Genomic DNA, 27155 nt, shown 5'->3' on the forward strand with positions numbered 1-27155 from the left:
GAGCAAGAAAAGGAACCCCAAACTCTTTTACCCCAAAATCCCTCTTCTGGTCACTGGGCTAGGGTCTCCCATTCCCAGAGCCCTATCAGGGGTCCCAGGTATTCTCCTCCATGCCCTACTGTCATCTCCTCATCTTTACTTCTGTGAATGATGTACATCTCTGAGCTCCTACAGGAACCTCCAGGATGGCTTATTCCTCATGTGCTCATTTAAATAATGATGTGACATTAAAATCCAGGTCACATATAGAGCAAATTAATAAGGATTACTTATTTAAAATGAAGTCAAAGATCCATACAGTATATTTCATCAGATAGTGGATGTAAATAGCTTGTGAACACTATATGTGAGAAGGAATGACCACATTGTTTAGTCAGACAGAAAAAAAAATACAGCTAAAGAGAGGCAGCATGACATTCATAGAGGACAGTGCTCATGTGATAAGAGACACACACGAGTGTTATGAGCCAGATGCTGTACGTGTATTATTTCAAATCCTCACAACCACTCTGAACGATGGGTATTACAGACAGGAAAATGAGGCACAGCCTGGTTAATAACATGCTCCAAGTCACTCAGCTAAGAAGCCGTGGGGCTGGGTTTTGATTCCAGTTTGTGGCTATTCTTTCTGCCATATCAACATGTACCGTATGGCAACATAGAAGAGAGAATGTGGAGGCTAGAAGGGAAACTAGAGGCCTGTAGAATACTTTTCTTATAAAGGAGGACATGGAAGTCTTTGAAAATGGAAAATATAAAATCAGAATTGTAAGTCTCCGACAAAAAAGGAAATTATATTTGGATAAACGAAAAGAAAGTGACCTCTGTTTACCCAAGTTTAACCCAGTTCAGTCCAGTATGTTTTTGCATGTCCTGAAATGTTAAAAATGCCTCGGTGCATTAGAAAGATCATTAGCTGGATTTATTAAGCTAAAGACAAAGGCCTCAAGTCAGATTGCTATTTGCTGAATGTTCTGTGCTTTCCCACCCATAGTCTAAAAAGAACTCTCAAGTTTATTTGGCATATACTCACATGTTTACAAGTACAAATCTTAATTTCTTTGCATCCATGGACATCAAGTTTTGTAAAACAAAGCTTAATTGTAAAATGCCATAGAACATGACTAGGTTAGAAAACAGTAATATTTTATCAGCTGTATCTACTATAAATCATTTCTAATCTCTTAACCACCAAAGTTGAATTTTCTACTGGGATTCTTATTTTTTCCTTTCTTGCCTTGTATTACATTCCCTGCCCCCTGCTGAGTATAATATTGTAGTTTAACTTCTGATGGTTGCAGTAGTTGTTGTAAGTGATATCTCCAGACTGCAGCTGTTTTTGACGAGCTTAAATGAAAGAAAAACCTATCCGACAGCTTCTAAATCTGAACACATTATGAAGTTGCATTCATCTACAGGTTACAAAGTGAGTTAGTGGCAGAATGGGACTGAAACTGACGCAGGGGATGTGTAGGAGAGCTGCCATAAATTTGTCTCCACAGGTAATTGGTCTTGCGTCTAATTTCTGACAAAGAGAATGATCTAATATAGCACTCTAAAGCAAAAATAATCATTTTTGTTAGCAGCCTTTAATTGGCTTATGTAACTGGTCAGTATATTTAGTTACCTGGGAGTACATTTTTTTTCTGTTAAATTATGTTAAAAGACTCATCATAAAGTTTCATTGTTTAAAATTTGACATTTCAAGCATTTATGAAGTTTTAATGGCTGTGGTGGGAAATTGTTAACTGGTACTTTTAGAAATTTCAGGCTAAAGGAATATCTTGAGCTTTCATTGTGTAATTGTGAATGGGACCAGCACCAGAACTATTTTCTGAGGAAAGCTGGACCCAGCCCATGGGGACTCCCTCAGCCTATTTCCGTGCAAAGGTAAGGTAGGTCTCCATAAAGAACATGAGCCCTGGCTTGACATCTTGATTTTTGCAAGATAACATGCTTGTGTTATCTTCTCAGCTGCTCAATCAATCTTTTTTTTTTTTTCTTCTTTTAGATGAGGGTCTCACACTATGTTGCCCAGGCTGGAGTGCAGCCTTGATTCGCAAGGATGAGCATAGCACACTGTAGCCTCGAACTCCTGGGTTCAAGTGATCCTCCCACTTCAGCCTCCCAAGTAGCTGGTACTACAGGCATGCACCACCGTGCCTCGCTTTGATAAATCTTACTGAACTATTTTTGCCAGGAAGCATAACTCCAAATTCCTGACGACCAACTCTCAAAGGAGTGCCATGACGACAGGAGCCACCGATTCCCCTTGTGTTTCAAATTCTATCCCAGAAGCAAAGCCATATCATGAGGACCAACATACTGTGGGTTTTCACCTAGTGCACTTTCTAAATTGATCTCAGATGCCCTGGCTCTTATATCTTGCTGGGCTAACTAAATAGCTGTGAGATGATCACTGCTGAATTTATAGCCACTGGCAAGGCTTCTCCTTTCTGTCTTGTATAAAGCTGATTTTGCCACTCTGCTTGGTGGGTAACAGTGGCAGTGGCAGAAACCAGGGGAGTTTGCCTTATGTTCTCTGGTCTTGGTGGCCACCTGCTGGTGGGTTATTCCCTCTGATTGGTCATTTGCCATTAAGTGGGTTGGTGACAATGGATATTTGTGGAACGGTTGTCCACCACTTTCTGAACACCTACACAAAGATCTGTTACTGAACACCAGGGGTTTGGTCTAGGTCCCATAGCTTGCCCCACAAAAAGAAACAACGTGTATTGCCAAGGAACAAGGCTTTATTATTTTATGGGTGATGTCAACCAGGGAGATGGGAGCCAAGTCTCAAATCCATCCCTCCTTCTCAACTAAGGTCAGGGGTTTACATAGCTGGGAAGGAAAACAGAAGGGGCGAGGAGGAGGAGTTGGTCAATAGGCAGCAGGTGGTTGAATGAAGGGTCTAGTGTCTCATTGTGACCACATGTAAGAAAATAGGAATTAGGGAGGGGTAAGAAGGGGAATTGGTCAACAGTCAACAGATGCATCTCATTGTCTGGGTACAGTGATCTAGAAAGCCTCAGCTCCCCGATGGCATCTGACAGTCCGGGCAATCGGTTTCCTGAGAAAAGATGGAAGTGTAAAATTGGGTTGTCTTCGGATCTTTTCTTCTGATTGTTGCCTTGTTTCCTAAATATCTCCTCCCACAGTCCTCCTTGTGGTTACCTTCCACAGTCCGCATTGCTCAGTACTGCCTCTTTTTCTTTTCTTTGAGACACAGTCTCGCTCTGTCACCCAGGCTGGAATGCAGTGGGACGATCTCGGTTCACTGCAACCTCTGCCTCCCAGGTTCAAGGGATTCTCCTGCTTCAGCCTCACGAGCAGCTGGGACTACAGGCACGCGCCACCATGCGCGGGTAATTTTTCTATTTTTAGTAGAGATGAGGTTTCACCGTGTTGGCCAGGCTGGTCTTGAACTCCTGACCTCAAGTGATCTGCCTGCCTCGGCCTCCCAAAGTGCTGGGATTACAGGTGTGAGCCACCAAAGTGCTGGGTTTACAGGCATGAGCCACTGCATCCAGCCCAGCACTGCCCATTTGTTCCACAGAACATCATTCATGAGGGATAAAAGCATTCTGGTCCCAGGCCCTTCTGCTTTCTCAGGCTTCTCTCTCCTGGCTCTTACTAGTCTCTGTATCCACTCCCACTTCTACTCACTTCTCAGGAGGGAAAGCTGAACGCTAGTCTCAGTTTAGGTGAGGAGGAGGCAGTGGTGGAGCTTTAGCTCTATTTGAGGTATCTAAAGCCAAGCATGTCTCCTTATTAGGCTTAACTACCCATTATGTAGAAACGGGACTTCAATACACATGTCAAGTACAGCCAAACCAAACCTAGTTCAATCTAGGCTCAATTCCAGTTGGAAGTGAGGATTCTACTTTCATATGCTTCTTCCTGTCTCAAATCTCAGCTCTAGATCTCCTGAAACCAGTTGTTCAAATGGCTTGGGCCATTTTTTTCAAGATGATTTCCACAGGAAAAATTATACAATTTTGATAAGAGATTTAAAAAGAGAACCTGAGTTAATGGAGATGTATCATGTTTATGGAAAGGAAGAAAATGTAATAAAGATACCAATTGTTCCCAACTTGAATTATAGATTCAATGCAATTCAAATCATGCTTGTTTCAACACTTATGTGGAAGGGTAAAGGGTCAAAAGTAGTCAGAATGCTTCTGAAGTATCAGGTATCAGAACTTAATATGAAGCTGTTGAAGGAAACTGAAATATTTCACTCCCAAATAAATTTTTTTGACCTATTTTGAAAAGGCTGCTGCAGGGCCAGCAGATTGAGTTGGGAGAATTTTGCATCTGTAGAGAATCCTCATTAACGTAGCCAGACCTTCCCTTTCTAGGCATTTCCCAGACCTCGGTGAGGTTAACTGAGTCTGGCACCTTTAAAGGTCTGAAAAAGAGACATTTACCATCTATTCTCTGAGGACTGCTATCTATGAGGCTTCAGCTACTGTGTAACAAGGCCACCTTTGCTAGCCAGGCCACCTCCTTTTAAGCCTCTCATTAAACCTGATTTACCAACATAACCTGTTCTTGGCCATGTTCTGAATCCTCATTCTTTCTATAACCTCAAGATGGTATATAAGCTTCTGTGCCTTATTGTCGGGTTGGGTCTTCTTTCTGAAGACTCCCATGTATTCTGCCTTTTGCAAGTTGATTTTTCAGTGAAACTTAAGAGGGTCAAGATTACCCCTTGGCGCCCACATTGTAGTCATCAAGATAGTGAGATAACAGCAGAGGGATAGATATGGGGTAGATGTATACATCATATCAAAGTACTCCCCAAGTGCTTATTGATTAGATATTAATAAGTTCAAAATTCTTATTATATAAATGTATAGTAGAGAAGTTTGGCATACAACAAATTAACCAGGTATTAAAAGTTCACTGTACCAGTAATGGGACAAATCAACGTCATGTGCCTCCTCATACACCACACTGAGAAGGACACAGTATCACTTCAGTGGTGTTCTGGGGCCAAAAATGCAAAACCTCAAGTTACTTATGAGTAAACCCCAGACAAAGTCAAAACAATGGACATTCTTTTTTTTTTTTTTTTTTTTTTTGAGACGGAGTCTCGCTCTGTCGCCCAGGCTGGAGTGCAGTTGCCGGATCTCAGCTCACTGCAAGCTCCGCCTCCCGGGTTTACGCCATTCTCCTGCCTCAGCCTCCCTTGTAGCTGGGACTACAGGCGCCGCCACCTCGCCCGGCTAGTTTTTTTGTATTTTTTAGTAGAGACGGGGTTTCACCGTATTAGCCAGGATGGTCTCGATCTCCTGACCTCGTGATCCGCCCGTCTCGGCCTCCCAAAGTGCTGGGATTACAGGCTTGAGCCACCGTGCCCGGCAAAACAATGGACATTCTACAAAGCAGTTGGCCTGTACTTTACACAGGCGTTGAGGTCATGGAAGACAAGACAGAAGAGCTGCTCCAGAGTGAAGAAGACTGAGGAGAGCAAAGACCATGGGGTGGCCATCAAGCAGACTATCCAGAGGCAAAACTCCTTTTCTGAGGAATTCAGGAGTAATTAGACTTCCCTATTATCTAAAGCTGACATCTGGTAGCAGACTTCTTTCACCACAAATGTATAATTGGAACTTCTGTACATCTCTGGAATGCATGCATGTTGAAACTGACTGTGTGACCCTTGATGACATCAAGGCACCCAAATGTCTACAAATGTAATCATTTATCATGACCTATGTGGCTAATATGGTTTAAATTACCCTTAACTCCCACTTTAAGGTCCATAAATACCCCTAAGGAAAATTCCACCATGGTGTGCTCAGTCCTCTTGCTGAGATGCCTGACTGTACTCTTCTGTAGCATTCTATCTATCAAAACTTTCGTTTTCAAAACTATGCTGTTGTGGATAAATTATTCTTACTACCTATGAGTCAGTCACTTTCCATTGCTGAAGCTTTGACACCTTGCCTGGCAGAGTCATGGAACTCTTTGCAGAGTTCAATCCTAGACTACACCCCGGACCATGAGGGAAACAATTGGCAAAATCTAAATGGAGCATGTGGATTTGATAGTAGTATTATATCAACGTTATTTTCTTGATTTTGATGGTTGTATTTGCCTGTGTAGAAGACCATCTCTATTTTTAGGATATACATACTAAAGTATTTATGAATAATACCGCCTCATATTTGAAACTTACTCTGAAATAGTTCAGAGAAAAAATTATGCATACACAGGAAGAGAAAAGGATGAGACAAAGAAAAGGGGTAAGAGAGAGAATAAGAATTATAAGGTAAATGTGATAAGATATTAACGGCTATGGAATTTGGGTAAAGGGAAGAGAGAGAAATGCTTTGTATTTTTCTCTCAACTTTTCTGAAAGTTTGTTATTTTAAAATAAAAGCTTAAAAGAATATATTGAGAACTCTTACAAATAAGAAAAACATGAATGATACAACATAAAAATGGAGGTGAGACATGAACAAACATTCTGCACGAGAGGATATACGCGTGGCCAATAAAGCCACAATGACATTTTTGACATCATTGGCAATCCCAGTTAAGACCATAGTGAGGTACTACGTACCATTTTGCATTTGTTTAACTGTCAAATGTTTTAAAATCTGAAAATACCAAGTGTTTGAAAGGCTTTGGTTTCAAATTATTTGTTATAAATTTCTGAAAGGAGTGTAATTTGTTGCTGTCATTCTAAATGACATTTTGTCACTCTCTCAGAGTTGAACATTTGCATACTGGGTGTGACCTAGTAATTCCACCCCTAAGTACATATCTAGGAAAACCTTTCATATACACCTACACCTGGGGATATGTACAGCATACTCACAGCAGTGACACTTATAATAGGGAAAACCTAAATGCCCGTTGGCGGAAGAGTGCGCAAAAGAACTGTGGTACATTCACACCACAGAACATTGTAGAGCAGCTAAAACAAAAGAACTCTAAGATGGAAGAATTTTAACAATAGAAAATGAAAAAGGAAGTCATTCCCCAATTACCTACAGTATGACACCAGTTTTGAAAAGCGAAAACTAAAATACAAAAAATTATGCATTTATAGAGATTCATAAAACTGTATAAAAAGAATGCAAGCAGAGAGTGGCCACATGGAATGTGTGATTTTATTGCTACAGAGAACATTAGGCCCTAAAGGTGAATTGATGTTCCTAACTTTAGAAACTGAAAGTTTTTGATAACTTAATTAACAAGCTTTTTCCTCAGCTTTTATTTATCAAGTTTCTAATGTCTTAGAGTTCACTCTTATCCAGGATACCTGTTACACAGATTTGGCCTGTAGTTTTTCTATAGTAAGCAAAATATGAAATTTTATACTTATACACTAAAATATACGCTCCATGAAAACAAATATTTTTTGAGTTTCATGTTTACTATTGTATCTCCAAAATCTAGCACAATACCTAGTATACGGAAGACAATCAATACATAATATCTACTAATCAATAATAATGAATGCAGGTCTGTATTTGTCAATGTTAAAGGGTAACATTGCAGTAACATAAAATGTCCAGTGGGTGGAGCCCATGTTGCATTTTGTAAAGTGAAAATTTTTGATGAATGCTTTCTTGTCCTTAGGAGAATTTTAGGTGGTTCAGCGGGACCTCTGTAATGTTTGGATTTTCTTTGAAGTGTACTAATTGTCACAGAACTGCAGCCTTTTAAGTGTGGCATATTTGTGTTTAATGAACAACTTTCTAATATTTAAACCATTTCGTTCGTGAGTTAATATCAAGTAAACTCTTTTTCCTCTCCACACACTTCAATTAGATTGCTAAGTTTATTGTACTTATTTCTAGGTAAAAAACTAAAAATGTTAAAGAATGAGAAAAATCTGTTTAAAATAGAATGAGTGATAAAAAGGTGGTAAACAATGTAACATGAATGCCAACTATGATGATAATGTCTAAGGAAAAAAGAATCAAAGCAATTTTCCATATTATTTCTATACCCAAAGGCCTGACATTGTTATAAGCTCAGGGCATTTGTCTTACCTTATTTAATTTAGCTTCCTTTCTTGAATCACTTGCAGAAAATCATCAGTTACATAGGGGATCATTCCCACATGGCTCTGTGCATCTGCTCACCTGGCCCATCTCTCTCTCCTCCCTACTTTGGAAAATTTCCACCATGCTCTCCGGAATTCAAAATCTATCATCTGCAAAATACCTAGATCCTTTATTTCTTCTCTGAACACTGTTGGTTTTTTGGCTCAATGGAAACCTGGCTCTAGTGTGAAGAGCCTGCTGTCTTGCACGTAGCTGTTGTTCCCACACCCCTCTGACTATGAGGCCTTGGGGGCCAGTAGATGCCGGCCAGTCCCTCATCGCTGTCTTCAATCATTCTCCTCTCCACCTCTCTAACCCCCAGCTTTGAAGTCTTTGTCGTCCGACGATTGCACAACCCCTTCCTATACTGTAGTCATTTACTTCTAGTCCCTCCTCTTCATTTCTATACTATTTTTAGATCCTGGCTCACTGTCAATTTCCCCCTAAAACTCCTGTGACAAGTATTGGTTATTTCAGTATCCAGATAGATGATCATTTCAAAACATGGGTTCTAGGTTTCTTAACCTCCTCTCCTTTAGGGATATTCTCCTCTACCTTACCTCAGTCATTCTTTCCCATGGTCACAACCCTTGCCTTTGTGTTTACCAACTACTACATCCCTACCTTAGTCTCGGTTTCTAGCATATACTTCCTTACCATTGCATTCTATCAAAATACTCTCTCGGATGCCCTGTCTTCACTTTCCCAATTCCACTGGACCTTCAGTCCATTGCTGTGATCACCTTTTCTCCTTCTCTCACTCTTCCTCATCACCTCACTTTATAGCCTTATGTGGAAGGGATTCCATGCTTTCATATTGTTATTACTTTCTTGTATACTTCTGTATGGCCTTGCTTTGTCCTTTATTACAGTGCCTGGAAAACCCCAACCCAGTTACATCTAACTCTCTGCCTATTCCATGCCTGCCTCCTTGCAGCTGGATATGACTGGATAAAAACCTATAGCCATGACTACCAGGCCCATGTTAAATTTATATTATGCTAACTCAAGTGGAATCTTTGGGCTACCTGGCAGTTCTGCTTCATCATACTGTCCATTCATTCTCCCATTCTCTAAAGCAGTGTTTTTCAAATTGTGCATTTAAAAACTTAAATAAAGCTGAATAGAATTTAAGAGAGTACACAGCATAAAATAAGGATAAACACTATTTCATGAAATGCTTGTTTCATTCATATGTGTATGTACATTTATATACACATGTGTGTGCCAGTTTGGGATATAAAATGTGCGAATTAAAAAAAAAGTTCTAGGCAACTTTTTCACATTTTCTTCCTTCTCCTTGAACTTCCATAACCTTTTTCATCTCTTCACTCTCATCTGATGATTCTGCTTCCTATTTTACTAAGAAAACAGGAGGACTCAGAAGAGAGCTTCTGCACCTATCAGCCTACGCATGCCCATATTCTTCTCTCCTTCTTGTTACTCTCTGCATCTCTAAGCCCAGCCCTTCCACATGTCTCCTAGATCCATTCCGTCATTTCTCAACTTCTAACTGAACCGTCTAGTTACTAGTAATTACAAACCTCATGCAAGTTCTTTCTAATGCATCATCGATTTCACCCTCTCTTACTGGACCATTCTTCTTAATATCAGGCATTCTGCAGTAGCTCCCATGTTAAAGACCAAATCCGAACAAAGCCTTTGGTGATTCTCCTCTAGCTACTGTGCCATTTCTGTTTCTCTTTACAGGAATAGTCCTCTAAAGAGTTGTCCACACTTTCTGTTTCTGAGGATTCTCCTCTCACTTTCCTCTGTCCTTACTTCAACAGGGTTTTTATCCCCGCTATTCTACCAAACTATTCTACCAAAAACTTTTAATCAAAGTTATCAGTGACCGCCACTGTTCTCTAATTTCCTAAATTCAATGGGCTTTCCTCAAAAACATCTCTCTCTCCTCCTTGCAATACTTCCCCCACTTGACTTTCAGGCCACCAGGCTCTGCTTTCCTGTTTTTTTTCCTACTTTCCTACTTCACAGGTCATTTCTTGTAAATGTTGGGGTGCTCTTGTCAGACTTGGAGTGTCCAAGGTCTCCCTCTTGAAGCTCTTGTCTTGTTTATTTATACTTATCCCCTGATGCTTTCATCTAGTCTTCTTGGGTTAAGTTCTATTTATATGACAATGATTCCCAAATGTATAGAGCCCAGGCCTTTCTCCTGAAACCTTTTTGGCATCATGGACCAGTGTCTATGGAAGACAGTTTTTCCACAGACTGGGGGTGGGGGAATGGTTTCAGGATGAAACTGTTCCACCTCAGATCATCAGGTATCAGATTCTCATAAGGAACATGCAACCTAGATCCCTCACGTGCACAGTTCAAAAGAGGGTTCACGCTCCTATGAGAATCTAATGCTGCCACTGATCTGACAGTTGGCGGAGCTCAGGCAGTCATGCTCGCTCACCTAACCACCTCTCACCTCCTGCCATGTGGCCCGGTTCCCAACAGGACATGGACCAGTACTGGGTGTTGGGGACCCCTGTTGTAAGGGTTAAAAAGAGTCAATGTTTATGTTCTTAAGGGGCTGAAATATCTTTTAAGGAGTAATATCATAATAAAATCGACCAGAAGGCCAGAAAAAATATATTTTACCTTCTTGAAAATGTTGATTTTTAAGAAGAATTGAAACAGTAAATAAAACACTAACGCATCATAATTAGCAGATTCATAAGTACTCACATTCGCTAGACCAAAAAATTAATTTATCAATGTGAGAGAGCTCTGGCAAGGAAACCCATTTTCCCTCCCACCTGACCTTTCCAGAAGTGTCTTTTTTCTTACTGAAGGTGAGATCTGTCACCCTAGTCCCTTGATCACTTTCTGCAGTTTCCTCCACTGTGCTGCTTCATCATTTATTCACTCATGTATCCATTTAGCAGACATTTATTGGATACCTAGGTGTCAGGTAAGTCATTAAGACTAGGGGAGAAGAAAAGAAAAAGATACAATCCAAGGCAGCAAGGAGGTCATGGTCTAGTGAGATTTCCTTTATGTTGCATCTTTTTGTGGTGAGTGGCTTCTTCTCTGCAGGTTCCAACCTGTTCACAGATCCTCTTTCTTGATTTTTCCTCTGGCCATGGAACTACCAGTTCTCCTCCCTGCCCACTTCCAGCATTGCCCTGCTTTTCTTCCCTTCTCATTCAGGCCCCTTTCAGGGTCCTTGTACTCTCACTGTGTTCCCCTCCTCACCTGCTTTCACTTATCAACTCTCGATTTGGCTTCGGTCCTATCGTTCCACTAAATCCTCTGCCAAGGTCAGCATCCATGGCATTCATCTTGCCAAACCCATTGGTTATTTTCCTGCCTTTATCTTTGTGGACTGCTCTGCTGCATTTTCTTTCTTCTTCACACTCTGTGCCTTTGGCATTTATGAACCTTTCCTCTCAGCCCCCTTCCTGGCTGTTGTTGAGTAAATTCTTCCTGCTTCTTTGGTCGTCTTCCTGAGCTGTTACTCCCTTGCCTCTCCTCTGTCTCTCTGAGCTTCTTCCTCAGTACATGCTCTCCTTAACAAATCCCATTTGCTCTTATAGTCTTAGATTCCCATCCTGATTAATAGAGCTGGCTATTAATCAGGTTGTATATCAAACTTCCTGTTGTTTATATCTACTTCTATATCAACCTGTCTACTGGTTATATTGACTTGATGTCTCCCAGGTATCTAAACTCCACATGTTGAAACTAGAACTCATTGTCTTCCCCATCCTATTACAAACCTTCTCCTTCTCCATGATTTCATTACTTTCCTCTTTCTCCGTCTTCCACAGATTCCATCAGTCACCAAGCCACACTGATCCTCTATGTATTTATTTCTTGAATTGAGCCCTCCACCTCCATCGCTAGTACCATTGCTGTGATTCAGGCCACCGTCATCCCTTGTTTACATCACTTAGAGCTTTTCAGTCAATGCCATAATGTGTCACACCTCCACACCTTTAGCTGTATTCTTTGCCTAAGTGTCCTTTCTTAAACTGGTAGGTTTCTTCATCCTTCAAGATTTGCTAGGTAGTTGTTCCTGGACTGTGCAAACTTTTTTTCACTACATTGATTTAGAAAATAAAAAAAAAATCTATGTGTCTTAAAAAAATCCCAGTAGATAGTAAATTCTGTGAGAATAGGGACCATGCTTTATTGGTTTTTGTTCTCCTGGTCCTTAACTCAGTCCTTAAGTTTTTTGTTCTCCTGGTCCTTAAGTCAGTGCCTGGCTATAGTACGCTTTGAACCTAAATGCAATTAAGATTTTTGCATTTGGTTGCAATCTACAGGCTTTAGTACAGCACAAGATGCTTAGCCTTTTTCACTTATAAACAAACTGAGAGCTTCCTGCACATGGGCACTGTGCAAGAATGAGCCTACTGTGTGCTGGGAACTGTGAGTGAATTACTGTGGCCATAGTGTGGTGTGGGAAGAGGGAAGTGGGAGGAAAAAACTGGAGAAGTAATCCAGGCCAGATCACAAAGGGCTGTGAACACAACAGCATTGTCAGAAGGAATATTTGGTAGCAGAGTGAAAAAGGATGATGGGAGCAATATTGGAAGCACAGGAGTCTTTTGTAAAAATAAATTTGTTGTGTAGATCACATTTCACTATGATGTGTCCATTTGGGTTGTACTAACTTTTCAATAGTTTTTAATTGTTGCTTTAAAGTATTTACTGAATTGTATTGATTCATGTATTCAGTCTACAACCCTTGGTGACTATTAGGGCCACATATTATATATACAATATTTTGGGGGTCTCAGAATAATAGATACTGTCCTTGGCCTCAAAGAACTCATTGTCTAGTAGTAGCACTGAACACAACAATGGAAAAATGTGATTCAGTGTCAGTTCTATGGGAGGGGTGAGCACAGGTTATGGAACATTAAAGGGAAATGACCTCTTAGATGGGAGCCCAGGGAGTCCGGGGAGGCCATCCAGAGCAGTGGTTCTGAGCTCAGTTTTGAAAGGTAAGGAAGAATGAACCTCTTGAATAATCCGGAGATCTGCCAGACTACTCTGGGCATGGGGAGCAGCTTGTGCAAAGGCCCAAATGAGACAACTGAGTTTCTAGTGGCTGCAATTTATTGTGCTCATGGAAGTAGGACCAGGGATGAGGTAAAGAGGTAAATAGGCACCTTATGTTAAAGCTTTTCTTTTTTTTTGAGAGGATCTCACTCTGTTGCTCAGGTTGGAGTGCAGTGGTGCAAACATGCACAGCTCACTCCAGCTTTGACCTCATGAACTCAAGTGATTTTCCTACCTCAGCCTCCCTAGTAGCTGGGACTAGAGGTGTACACCACCACACTCGGCTAATTTTTGTATTTTTTGTAGAGATGGGGTTTTGCCATGTTGCCCAGGCTGGTCTCAAACTCCTGGGCTCAAGTGATCCACCCACCTTGGCTCCACAAAGTGCTGGAATTACAAGCATGAGTCACCGTGCCTAGGCAAAGCTTAAATTTTATCTTGCACACAATGTCATAGAAGAAAAATTCTGACCCACTTTCATTAATGGATTAGATAGAACAAGGTAATAGCTGTGCTACACATTTAAGAGACTGAAGTATAAACAGAAAACAAGACAATGACAAAATCACCACAGCTTTTTGGGAGAAATATTCTTAGAGAAGAAAAGTTAGTGTATATTTTTCTGGTCACCAATCCATATTTCTTAGTTTGGATCTGTTTCTGGCTGATACTCAAAAATGGAATCCAAGAAATCCTGCCATTCCCCAGAGGGCCAATAGTTCCTGTAATAACTATTCTCATGACATTTCCTGGATATGATAAACTCTCTAGTCCCATATTTACAGATTTATAAGTCGAAGGCTTTCTTTAGAGATTTTCGTGCATCCTCATTACAACGTGCAATATGCCTCAGAGCAAGGTAACAACTAGCCTAGTGGAGAAAGCAAGGGATTCTCTAATGGGAACATTTCCTAGCTGACGCAGTATCTTCACTCATTACAACAGATTTGGTCAAAGCTTATTTTTTGTTCCCGAACAACTGGAGTTCCTCAGAATACTGTATAATGTACTTCTAAACAAAATAATTACTCACCTAGCGAAAGTGGCCAGGATGTCTCTACTGGTGACATACTTCCATGGGGCTGAGAGACGTAGCCCTATCAGAGAAGGAAGAGGAAAGAATATATTTTAGAATTGAACACCCTCAATATGATTTTATTTTCTGTACTAAGATTGTTATGAATTAGATCACACTCTTTTCAGATGGAAAGAACATCGCTTCCTGAGTTGTTGGTGGATGTTTCCTGTAACTGACCTTTGGGACCATAGAAAAAGCCAAACACCTTCCTTTGCTATACGATAAAACATTGTATGTTTAGATTCTCTGAGTGGATTTTCTATATATTTCTGTCTGGATGACATTTTTTAGACATACATTAATCTATCTTTATTGAGTACTATTACCTTGTGCACATGCAGTTACAAGCAGCCCAAAATGTAGAACATATGCTATTTAAAGAACATATATTTTTTTTTATTAGACTTTAAGTTCTGGTATACCTGTGCAGAACATGCAGCTTTGTTACATTGGTATACACATGCCATGGTGGTTTGCTGCACCCATCAGCTCTTCATCTACATTAGGTATTTCTCCTATTGCTATCCCTCCCCTAGACCCTCACCCCCTGACAGGCCCCGTATGTGATGTTCCCCTCGCTGTGTCCATGTGTTCTCATTGTTCAGCTCCCACTTATGAATGAGAACATGCTGTGTTTGGTTTTTTGTTCCTGTGTTACTTTGCTGAGAATGATGATTTCCAGCTTCATCCATGTCCCTGCAAAGGACATGAACTCATCCTTTTTTATGGCTGCATAGTATTCCATGGTATATAGGTGCCACATTTTCTTCATCCAGTCTGTCATTGATAGGCATTTGGGTTGGTTCCAAGTCTTTGCTATTGTGAACAGTGCTGCAGTAAACATATGTGTGCATGTGCCTTTATAGTAGAATGATTCATAATCCTTTGGGTAAATACCCTATAATGGGATTGCTGGGTCAAATGGTATTTCTGGTTCTAGATCCTTGAGGAATCGCCACACTGTCTTCCACAATGGTTGAACTAATTTGTACTCCTACCAACAGTGTAAAAGAAGGAAGATAATTCTTTTTTATTCAAGTTTTAAAAATATTATTACAGCTACACATAAGCTGTCACATTTTCCTTAGCATGTTCATTATACTTTGGCCAGTGGAAACCAATCAGTAAATGAATGATAATTGAAAGCATTTTTAAAAGTCATCTTTATATCTCAGAACAGCTGTAGATTTACAGAAAAAAATTGTGATGATAGAATAGAGTCCCCAGATTTCCCCCTCATTCAGTTTTCTCTATTATTAACATCTTAGTATGGTACATTTGTTATAATTAATCAGTGCTGGCACATTATAATTAATTAAAGTCCATAGTTTATTCAGATTTCCTTAGTTTTTACCTAACAACCATGTTAGTTATTTATTTTTACATTGACATGTAACAGATGTACATAGTCCTCAGGGTATATGTGATAATTTTAGGATGTTCATAAAATGTGTAAATATTAAATCAATGTACTTTAAATAACTATCATCTTAAATATTTTTCTTTTGTTTAGAACCATTTGAATTATTCTAACTCTTTTGAAATAGTAGCTAGATTATTGTAAGCCATAGGCACTTTACTGAACTGATACTAGGTCTTACTTCTTCTATCAAACCATATATTTGTACCAATTCATCAGCTTTTCTTCATACCACTCTTTCCCCTACCCTTCCCAGAATAATGTCCATTTTCTATTCTAGGATCCCTTCCTAGATACCTCATTACATTTAGTTGTCATGTCTCCTTAGAGTCCTGGCAGTGACAGTTTCTCAGTCCTGTCTTATTTTGGATGACCTTAATGTTTTGAAGTGTTTCCGTCAAGCATTTTGTAGGCTGCCCCTCTATTGGAATTTGTCTGCTGTTTCTCTCATGGTTAGAATGGGGTTATGGGTTTTGAAAGAAAAAACACAGAGGTAAAGTACCATTCTCATCACATCACATTCAAGGGTACATACTCTCAAGATGTCTTATCAGTGTTGTTGTTCACCTTAATCCCCCAGCTCAGGCAGTGTTTGCTAGCTTTCTCCACTGTAAAGTTACATTTCCACATGCGCTCTTTGGAAGGGAGTCACTCCGCACAGCCCACACTAAAGAGGTAGGGATTTATGCTCTCTATCCTTAGGGAAGATTTGTTTCTTCTCCCCCATCTATTTATTTATTAGTTTGTTTATTTTTGTATTGACTTATGGAAATTTAATTTCTACTTGGGCTTAATATATTGCTAAAGTTGTTTCAGCATTGGCCATAGTGAACTCTCTCAGCTGGCTCCTATGTCCCTTTGATTCCTAAACCTGTATGTTCCTGCCTATGCAGGGTTGTTTTTTTTTCTTTCTTTCTTTCTGTTAAGTACTTCCTAAGTTTCTAGCCCTATAAGAGGCTCCAAGCTCATTTTATATATTTCCCACCCAAGTTCTAGAATGAGACATTTCTTCAGGGCACCCTGATTTCTTTCACTGGAGAACAGTACTAGAAAACAAGACCTACATGTTCATTTTGCTTATTGTTACCTTGGTATTATTGCTTTCAGACCCTCTCAACTGAAAGAGCAAGGGGATACATGTTTGTATACTAATCCATGTACATATAGGTATCTATACACATTTCCATATGTAAACGTTTATATTAAGTTAAACATGAGCTCATACAGATGTCTCTAACTGTTCAATTACCTCATAGATAACTGTAGCCTTCTGACAGTGCTTATCTGTAAATTCCCACTCCAACAGTGAGAAATCTGTTACCTACCCTCCATTTACCTAACTGTTCAATTTTAGTATAAACATATAGGGGTGTCCAAATTGTTAGCCCATACCTTATGGGAAATGCTTTTATCAACTAGTGTACAGCGCACATGTGCAGTTGTAAAAACAACGGCCTCCAACTCAGTCAGCACCCTTTCTGGTTACCTTCTTCATGGAGGTTGTTTCATACATTTCTGATATAGTTAGATTCTCTTGTTACAGTCTGTATTCCTTCCTGGGTCCTCCAACTTGCTAAATGATTATTTTTAATTTGCATGCATTAAAGCTCAGTCTTTCTGCTGTAAAGTTCTATAGGTTTTGATAAATGAATAATGTCATAGACTCACCATGAAAAATCCCATGCTTTACCTATTTAGATGTCCTATTGAACATTCCACCACAAAACTGCAGAATATATACTTTTCTTATTTGCACATGGAAAATTCTCCAAAATCAACCATATGCTTGTTCATGGTAAGTCTCAATCAATTCAAAAAAATCAAAATCATATCAAGTATTTGTTTGTTCCACAGTGGAATAAAATTAGGAACTCTCAAAACCACACATGCACAAGGGAAGTAAGCAAATTGCTCCTGAATGACTTTTGGGTAAATAATGAAGTTAAGACAGAAATGAAAAAGTTTTTTTTTTTTAATGAAAGAAAATAGAGATGCAATAAATTACTGAAAACACAACTGTGCAAGATTGAACCAAGAAGAAATTCTGAACACACAAATAACAAGAAATGAAATCAAATCAGTAATAAAAAATCTACAAGAAAAAAACAGCCCAAGACCAGACAGATTCACAGCCAAATTGTGTCAGACGTACCAAGAAGAACTGTTATCAATCTGACTAAAATTGTTCCAAAAACTTGAGGAGGAGGGATTCCTCCCTAACTCATTCCACAAAATCAGTATCATCCTCATACCAGAATCTGGCAAGGACATAACAAAAAAAGGGAAATTAGAGAGTGATATCTCAGATAAACATGGATGCAAAAATCTCCAAGAAAATATTAGCAAACTGAATTCAACAGCACATCAAAAAGACAATCCCTTTGGGAGGCCAAGGTGGGTGGATCACCTGAGGTTGGGAGTTCAAGACCAACCTGACCAACATGGAGAAACCCCTTCTCTACTAAAAATACAAAATTAGCAGGGCTATGCCTATAATCCGAGCTACTCGGGAGGCTGAGGCAGGAGAATCACTTGAACCCAGGAGGCGGAGGTTGCAGTTAGCTGAGATTATGCCATTGCACTCCAGCCTGGGCAACAAGAGTGAAACTCTGTCTCAAATCATCATCATCATCATCATCATCATCATCCACCATGATCAAGTCAGTTTTATTCTGGGGATGCAAGAATGATTCAACATATGCAATAAATGCAAATCACCACATAAGCAATTAACAAAAACGTAATTGTCTCAATAGATGCAGAAAAAGCACTTGATAAAGTTAAACATCCCTTCATGATAACAGAACCATCAAACATCGAAGGAATATAATTCAAAATAATAAGAGTCTTGTATGACAAATCCATAGCCAACATCATACTGAATTGGGAAAAATTGAAAGTATTCCTCCTAAGAACTGGAAGAAGACCAGGTTATCCACTCTCATCCCTTCTATTCAAGATGCTACTGGAAGTCCTAGCCAGAGCAATCAGGAAAGAAAAAGAAACAAAAAGCATCCAAATTAAACCAAATTATCTCTGCTGATGACATGATCTTGTACTTGGAAAACCCTAAAGATTACTCCAAAAAGCTCCTAGACTTGATAAATGACTTAAGTTTTAGAATACAAAATTAATGTACAAAAATTGGTTGCATTTCTATGCATCAACAACATTCAAGATGAAAACCAAATCAAGAACTCAATCTCATTTACAATAGCCACAAATAAAAATAAAGGAATACATTTAACCTAGGAATACATTTAACCAAGGAGGTGAAAGACCTCTACAAGGAGAATTACAAAACACTAATGAAAAAAGTCAGAGATGAAACCAAGAAATGGAAAAATATCCCGTGCATATAGATTGGAAGAATCAATATCATTAAAATGGCCATACTGCACAAAGCAATCTACATATTCAATGCAATTCCTATCAAATTACCAATGCCATTTTTCATAGAATTAGAAAAACCCTAAGCAACGAATAAAAAATCTGAATAGTCAAAAACAATTCTAAGCAAGCAGAACAAAGCCAGAGGCATCACATTACCTGCCTTTAAACTATACTACAAAGCTATAGTAACCAAAACAGCATGGCACTGGTACAAAAAGAGACACACAGTTCAATGAAATAGAATAGAGAACCCAGAAACAAAGTCATGTGCCTGCAACCAACTGATCTTCAACAAAGTTGAAAAAAATAAATAATGGAGAAAGGACAACCTATTCAATAAATGGTTCTGGAAAAATTGGGTAGCCACATGCAAAATAATGAAACTGGACCCCTGTGTAGGGTAAAACTCTCTCAAACCATGTTTTTTTCTCTGCTCTCATGCCACAGCAATCAACACAGAAGATTTCTGTGACCAAATGTGTGGGAGTTTTCACACACACCCAAGCAGTGGACACCAGCTGGTTGTCCTCTAATTTGATTCCAATACTATCTACCTGGAGATAGTGTCAGATCCCAAAGGTTGAGGGGTCAGTCCCCAAGAATATCTCCCCAACCTCCAGACACAAGTCACAGGTCTGGGCCTCTGGAACTTCTGACTGACTGGCATCAAGCTGGGACTTCTATGACCCCCTCCTTGGGATCGGTTAATTTGCTGGAGTGGCTCACAGAACTCAAGGAAACACTTAACATTTGTTGATTTGTTATAAAGGCTATTGCAAGAGATACATATGAAGAGATGTGGATGTGTAGGTCTAGCTATGGAAGGAGAATGGAGCTTCCATACTGTCCCTGGGCTCCACCCTCCAGAACCCTCTATGTGTTCAGCTACGTGGAAGCTCTCTGAATCCGATACTCTTAGGTTTTTATGGAAGCTTTATGACATCTGCATGTGTTCTCCTCAGAGTATAGGCCGGGATCCTCTCTGGGGAGGGTCTTAAGACCCACAATCAGAGAGGTGGGGGAAGAGTAAAGTCCTGCCTTGGGGCAAGTGAAAGGAGGGCAGGAGAAGGTCAGAGGCCTGCCCCAAGGTGTTTTAGTCTAACGCACCCAGCGTTATAACAAAAGACTGTAATACTGGCTATGGGAGCTATGAGTCAGGAACCACGGCTAAAACCAATATATATCATAACACCACAACCCCTATGTTTTGCCATATACAAAAATTAACTTGAGATGGATTAAAGACTTAAATATAAGACCTCAAGCTATAAAAATTCTAGAAAAAAACCTAGGACAAACTCTTCTGAACATTGGCCTAGGGAAATGATTTATGATTAAGACCTCAAAAGCAAATGCAACAAACCAAAACTAGACAAATGGGACCTAAACTAAAGAGCTTCTGCACAGCAAAAGAAACAACCAACTGTGTAAATAACCTGCAGAATAAGAGAAATATTTGCAAACTATGAATCTGACAGAGGACTAATATCGAGAATCTATAAGAAACTCAAGTCAAAAAGAAAAAAAAAACATTAAAACGTGAACAAAGGACATGAATAGATATTTCTCAAAAGAAGACATACAAGTGACCAATAAATATGAAAAAATGCTCTATGAAATGCTATATGAAAACATCACTAATTGTCAGAGAAATGCAAATCAAAACTACTATATCATCTCACACAACTCAGAAGCGCTATTATTAAAAAGTCAAAAAATAACAGATGTTGGTGAAGATGTGGAGAAAAGGGAACAGTGATATTCTTGGTGAGAATGCAAATTAGTACAACCCCTATGAAAAACAGTATGGATATCTCTCAAAGAACTAAAAACAGAACTACCATTCTACCCTGCAGTTCCATTGGTGGTTATCTATTCAAAGAAAAGCAAATTTTTCTATCAAAAAGACACCTGCACTTGTACATTTATCACAGCACTATTCACAATAGTAAAGTCTTAGAATGAACCTAACTGCTCATCAATGGTGGATTGTATAAAGAAAATGTGGTATATACACACCATGGAAAACTATGCAGCCATAGAAAATGAAATCACATCTTTTGCAGCAACATGTTGGAGCTTGAGGCCACTATCTTAAGTGAAATAACTCAAAAACAAAATCAAATGCTGCATGTTCTCACTTACAAGTAAGAGCTAAAGAAAGGCTACACATGGACATAAAGATGGAGAAACTAGACTCTGGGGACTTTAAAACGGGGAAATTGAGAGAGAAATGAGGGTTAAAAAATTACCTACTGGATACAATGTTTACTATTCAGATGATGGGCATACTAGATGCCCAAACCTCATCATTACACAACATATCCAAGTAACAAACCTGTACATACACTCTCTGGACTTATAAAAATAAATAAAAGCACAAAGTTGTTGTACCATTTTGTAGCAATGAATAGTCCCTGTTGCTATGCATTTTTGCTGGCATTTATTATCAGTTTTGTTTTATTATTATTTACGTTTAGAGACAGGATCTTGCTCTGTCACCCAGGCTGGAGTGCAGTGGCGTTATCATAGCTCACTGCAACATCCAATTCCTGGACTCAAGTGATCCTGCCATCTCAGCCTCCCAAGTAGCTATTGTAGTCATTTAAATACATGTAGCCATATATCATCGTTAATTTGAAATTCTCTAAATTTCAAGATAAATGACAAGTGGCTATCTTGACGAATGATGTTGGCCATCTTTTTATATGCATATTTGCCATTTGTATGTCTTTTTTGGTGAGGTGTCTGTTCAAGTGTTTTGCTCTCCCTCCCTTTAACTGTTGAGTTTTAAGGGTTCTTTATATAGTTTGGATATAAATATATCCAAACTTTTGTCAGATAGGTAATTTGCAAATATTTTCTCTCAGTCTGTGGCTTGTGTTTCCATCTTAAGTGTCTCACACAGCAGATATTTTCAGTTTTAATAAAGTACAACTTATCAATTTTGTCTTTCATGGATTGTACTTATGGTGTTGTATCCAAGAACTCATTAAACTCATGCTCACCTGGAGTGACTCAGGTATTCTGAGTCAGCCCAGTGTTCTATCTATGATACCATTTTTGTCTGGGCTATAAGTGCCATTTTGCCTATCTGTAGGCCAGCATCTTCTTGGAGCCTCTCTGTTCTGAAATCAGTAGAGATGTATGAGGAAAAAATCTGGAAATGTGGATGGAAATGTGGCTGCATTTGCCAAGAACTGAGTCTTGAGACTGCCTATTTTGGGAGAAGGGTAGCAATGACCATATCTACCAACATCTTCTGAACTGTGCATGAGGAATCCCCACATTTTCTGCCCCTTTTTCTACTCCTGCCTGGCACCATACCTATGGGTATACCTACCCAGCTCAGTAGCACCTGCTCAAGTTCTCCATTTAACCTTTGTGTCTTCACCTCTTGAGAGAAAATCTCACTAGAGAGACCTTGCTTCTGCAGAACTTCTAACTTTTGCCAGTTTGTTCTCTGGCCAGGAGGATTAGGTAGTACAGTCTGCAGTAACAAGCATGTTGGGACCAGTTTTTCACCAGGTGCTAAAGAAACACAGATTGGTAAGACTGTCCTTACCCTAAAATGGTTTGGGAAGAGAGAAGAGGGGGAGAGTGTTAATGATAGTGATAACTATGATTTTCTGTCGCTATCATTTGAGTGCTAGCTTCTTTATGACAGACTTGTTCTTCGTTATCCTTGTATCACTGGAGCTTAGAAAATATCAGCCCATAATCAAGCAACAAAAAGTAAGTATTTGTTGAATGAATTTTAAAAAGTGATTTATAAAATTAAAGGCATTTTAAAACAAACCAAAAAAGCATTAAGAATTTAAAAATCGATACGAGGGGGCGGAGAAAGATGGCCGAATAGGAGCAGCTCCAGTCTACAACTCCCAGCACGAGTGACACAGAAGACAGGTGATTTCTGCATTTTCAACTGAGGTGCTGGGTTCATCTCACTAGGGAGTGCAGGACAGTCAGTGCTGGTTAGCTGCTGCAGCCCGACCAGCGAGAGCTGAAGCAGGGCGAGGCATCGCCTCACCTGGGAAGCGCAAAGGGGAAGGGAATCCCTTTTCCTAGCCAGGGGAACTCAGACACACAACACCGGGAAAATCGGGTAACTCCTACCCCAATACTGCGCTCTACCAAGGATCTTAGCAAATGGGCATGCCAGGAGATTATATCCCACACTGGGCGGGGAGGGTCCCACGCCCACGGAGCCTCCCTCATTGCTAGCGCAGCAGTCTGCGATCTCCCGGCAAGGCAGCAGCCAGGCTGGGGGAGGGGCGCCCGCCATTGCTGAGGCTTAAGTAGATAAACAAAGCAGCTAGGAAGCTCAAACTGGGTGGAGCTCACAGCAGCTCAAGGAGTCCTGCCTGTCTCTGTAGACTCCACCTCTGGGGACAGGGCACAGCTAAATAACAACAACAACAAAAGCAGCAGAAACCTCTGCAGACGCAAACGACTCTGTCTGACAGCTTTGAAGAGAGCAGTGGATCTCCCAACACAGAGGTGGAGATCTGAGAACGGACAGACTGCCTGCTCAAGTGGGTCCCTGACCCCTGAGTAGCCTAACTGGGAGACATCCCCCACACCTCACACGGTGGAGTACACCCCTGAGAGAGAGCTTCCAAAGGAAGAATCAGACAGGTACACTCGCTGTTCAGCAATATTCTATCTTCTGCAGCCTCTGCTGCTGATACCCAGGCAAACAGGGTCTGGAGTGGACCTCAAGCAATCTCCAACAGACCTACAGCTGAGGGTCCTGACTGTTAGAAGGAAAACTAACAAACAGGAAGGACACCCACACCAAAACCCCAGCAGTATGTCACCCTCATCAAAGACCAGAGGCAGATAAAACCACAAAGATGGGGAAAAAGCAGGGCAGAAAAGCTGGAAATTCAAAAAATAAGAGCGCATCGCCCCCTGCAAAGGAACGCAGCTCATCGCCAGCAACGGATCAAAGCTGGGCGGAGAATGACTTTGACGAGATGAGAGAAGAAGGCTCCAGTCCATCAAACTTCTCAGAGCTAAAGGAGGAATTACATACCCAGCACAAAGAAACTAAAAATCTTGAAAAAAGAGTGGAAGAATTGATAACCAGAATAATTAATGCAGAGAAGGCCATAAACGAATTGACAGAGATGAAAACCATGACACGAGAAATACGTGACAAATGCACAAGCTTCAGTAACCAACTCGATCAACTGGAAGGAAGAGTATCAGCGATTGAGGATCAAATGAATGAAATGAAGCAAGAAGAGAAACCTAAAGAAAGAAGAAGAAAAAGAAATGAACAAAGCCTGCAGGAAGTAAGGAATTATGTAAAAAGACCAAATCTACGTCTGATTGGGGTGCCTGAAAGTGAGGGGGAAAATGGAACCAAGTTGGAAAACACTCTTCAGGATATCATCCAGAACTTCCCCAACCTAGTAGGGCAGGCCAACATTCAAATTCAGGAAATACAGAGAATGCCACAAAGATACTCCTCGAGAAGAGCAACCCCAAGACACATAATTGCCAGATTCACCAAAGTTGAAATGAAGGAAAAAATCTTAAGGGCAGCCAGAGAGAAAGGTCGGGTTACCCACAAAGGGAAGCCCATCAGAATAACAGCAGATCTCTCAGCAGAAACTCTACAAGCCAGAAGAGAGTGGGGGCCAATATTCAACATCCTTAAAGAAAAGAATTTTCAACCCAGAATTTCATATCCAGCCAAACTAAGTTTCATAAGTGAAGGAGAAATAAAAATCCTTTACAGATAAGCAAATGCTTAGAGATTTTGTCACCACTAGGCCTGCCTTACAAGAGACCCTGAAGGAAGCACTAAACATGGAAAGGAACAACCAGTACCAGCCATTGCAAAAACATGCCAAAATGTAAAGACCATCGAGGCTAGGAAGAAACTGCATCAACTAACGAGCAAAATAACCAGTTAATATCTTAATGGCAGGATCAAGTTCACACATAACAATATTAACCTTAAATGTAAATGGACTAAATGCTCCAATGAAAAGACACAGACTGGCAAACTGGATAAAGAGTCAAGACCCATCAGTCTGCTGTATTCAGGAGACCCATCTCACATGCAGAGACATACATAGGCTCAAAATAAACGGATAGAGGAAGATCTACCAAGCAAATGGAGAACAAAAAAAATCAGGGGTTGCAATACTAGTCTCTGATAAAACAGACTTTAAACCATCAAAGATCAAAAGAGACAAGGCCATTACATAATGGTAAAGGGATCAATTCAACAGGAAGAGCTACCTATCCTAAATATATATGCACCCAATACAGGAGCACCCAGATTCATAAAACAAGTCCTTAGAGACTTACAAAGAGACTTAGACTCCCATACAATAATAATGGGAGACTTCAACACCCCACTGTCAACATTAGATAGATCAACGAGACAGAAAGTTAACAAGGATATCCAATAATTGAACTCATCTCTGCAGCAAGCAGACCTAATAGACATCTACAGAACTCTCCACCCCAAATCAACAGAATATACATTCTACTCAGCACCACATCACACTTATTCCAAAATTGACCACCTAATTGGAAGTAAAGCACTCCTCAGCAAATGTACAAGAACAGAAATTATAACAAACTGTCTCTCAGACCACAGTGCAATCAAACTAGAACTCAGGACTAAGAAACTCAATCAAAACCTCTCAACTACATGGAAACTGAATAACCTGCTCCTGAATGACTACTGGGTACATAACGAAATGAAGGCAGAAATAAAGATGTTCTTTGAAACCAATGAGAACAAAGATACAACATACCAGAATCTCTGGGACACATTTCAAGCAGTGTGTAGAGGGAAATTTATAGCGCTAAATGCCCACAAGAGAAAGCAGGAAAGATCTAAAATTGACACTCTAACATCACAATTAAAAGAACTAGAGAAGCAAGAGCAAACACATTCAAAAGCTAGCAGAAGGCAAGAAATAACTAAGATCAGAGCAGAACTGAAGGAGATAGAGACACAAAAAACCCTCCAAAAAATCAATGAATCCAGGAGTTGGTTTTTTGAAAAGATCAACAAAATTGATAGACCACTACCAAGACTAATAAAGAAGAAAAGAGAGAAGAATCAAATAGATGCAATAAAAAATGATAAAGGGGATATCACCACTGACCCCACAGAAATGCAAACTACCATCAGAGAATACTATAAACACCTCTACGCAAATAAACTAGAAAATCTAGAAGAAATGGATAATTTCCTGGACACTTACACTCTCCCAAGACTAAACCAGGAAGAAGTTGAATCCCTGAATAGACCAATAGCAGGCTCTGAAATTGCAGCAATAATTAATAGCCTACCAACGAAAAAAAGTCCAGGACCAGATGGATTCACAGCTGAATTCTACCAGAGGTACAAGGAGGAGTTGGTACCATTCCTTCTGAAACTATTCCAATCAATAGAAAAAGAGGGAATCCTCCCTAACTCATTTTATGAGGCCAACATCATCCTGATACCAAAGCCTGGCAGAGACACAGCAAAAAAAGAGAATTTTAGACCAATATCCCTGATGAACATCGATGCAAAAATCCTCAGTAAAATACTGGCAAACCAGATCCAGCAGCACATCAAAAAGCTTATCCACCATGATCAAGTGGGCTTCATCCCTGGGATGCAAGGCTGGTTCAACAGACGCAAATCAATAAAGGTAATCCAGCATATAAACAGAACCAAAGACAAAAACCACATGATTATCTCAATAGACGCAGAAAAGGCCTTTGACAAAATTCAACAGCCCTTCATGCTAAAAATGCTCAATAAATTCGGTGTTGATGGAATGTATCTCAAAATCATAAGAGCCATTTATGACAAACCCACAGCCAATATCATACTGAATGGGCAAAAACTGGAAAAATTCCCTTTGAAAACTGGCACAAGACAGAGATGCCCTCTCTCACCACTCCTATTCAACATAGTGTTGGAAGTTCTGGCTAGGGCAATCAGGCAAGAGAAAGAAATCAACGGTATTCAGTTAGGAAAAGAAGTCAAATTGTCCCTCTTTGCAGATGACATGATTGTATATTTAGAAAACCCCATTGTCTCAGCCCAAAATCTCCTTAAGCTGATGAAACTTCAGCAAAGTCTCAGGATACAAAATTAATGTGCAAAAATCACAAGCATTCTTATACACCAGTAACAGACAAA

General features: G+C 39.9%; 1 long non-coding RNA gene across 1 annotated transcript in view; it reads right to left on the reverse strand.

Moving 5' to 3' along the window:
- Window positions 1-27155, reverse strand: part of LOC110740697 — a 53180-nt gene that overhangs the window by 12516 nt on the left and 13509 nt on the right. The window contains exon 2 of the long non-coding RNA XR_002515670.2: window positions 14128-14191. This is a non-coding gene — a long non-coding RNA (uncharacterized LOC110740697). The remainder of the gene's footprint in view (window positions 1-14127; window positions 14192-27155) is intronic.

Source organism: Papio anubis, chromosome 9 (assembly GCF_008728515.1).
Source record: "Papio anubis isolate 15944 chromosome 9, Panubis1.0, whole genome shotgun sequence".
Classification (NCBI taxonomy): domain Eukaryota; kingdom Metazoa; phylum Chordata; class Mammalia; order Primates; family Cercopithecidae; genus Papio; species Papio anubis.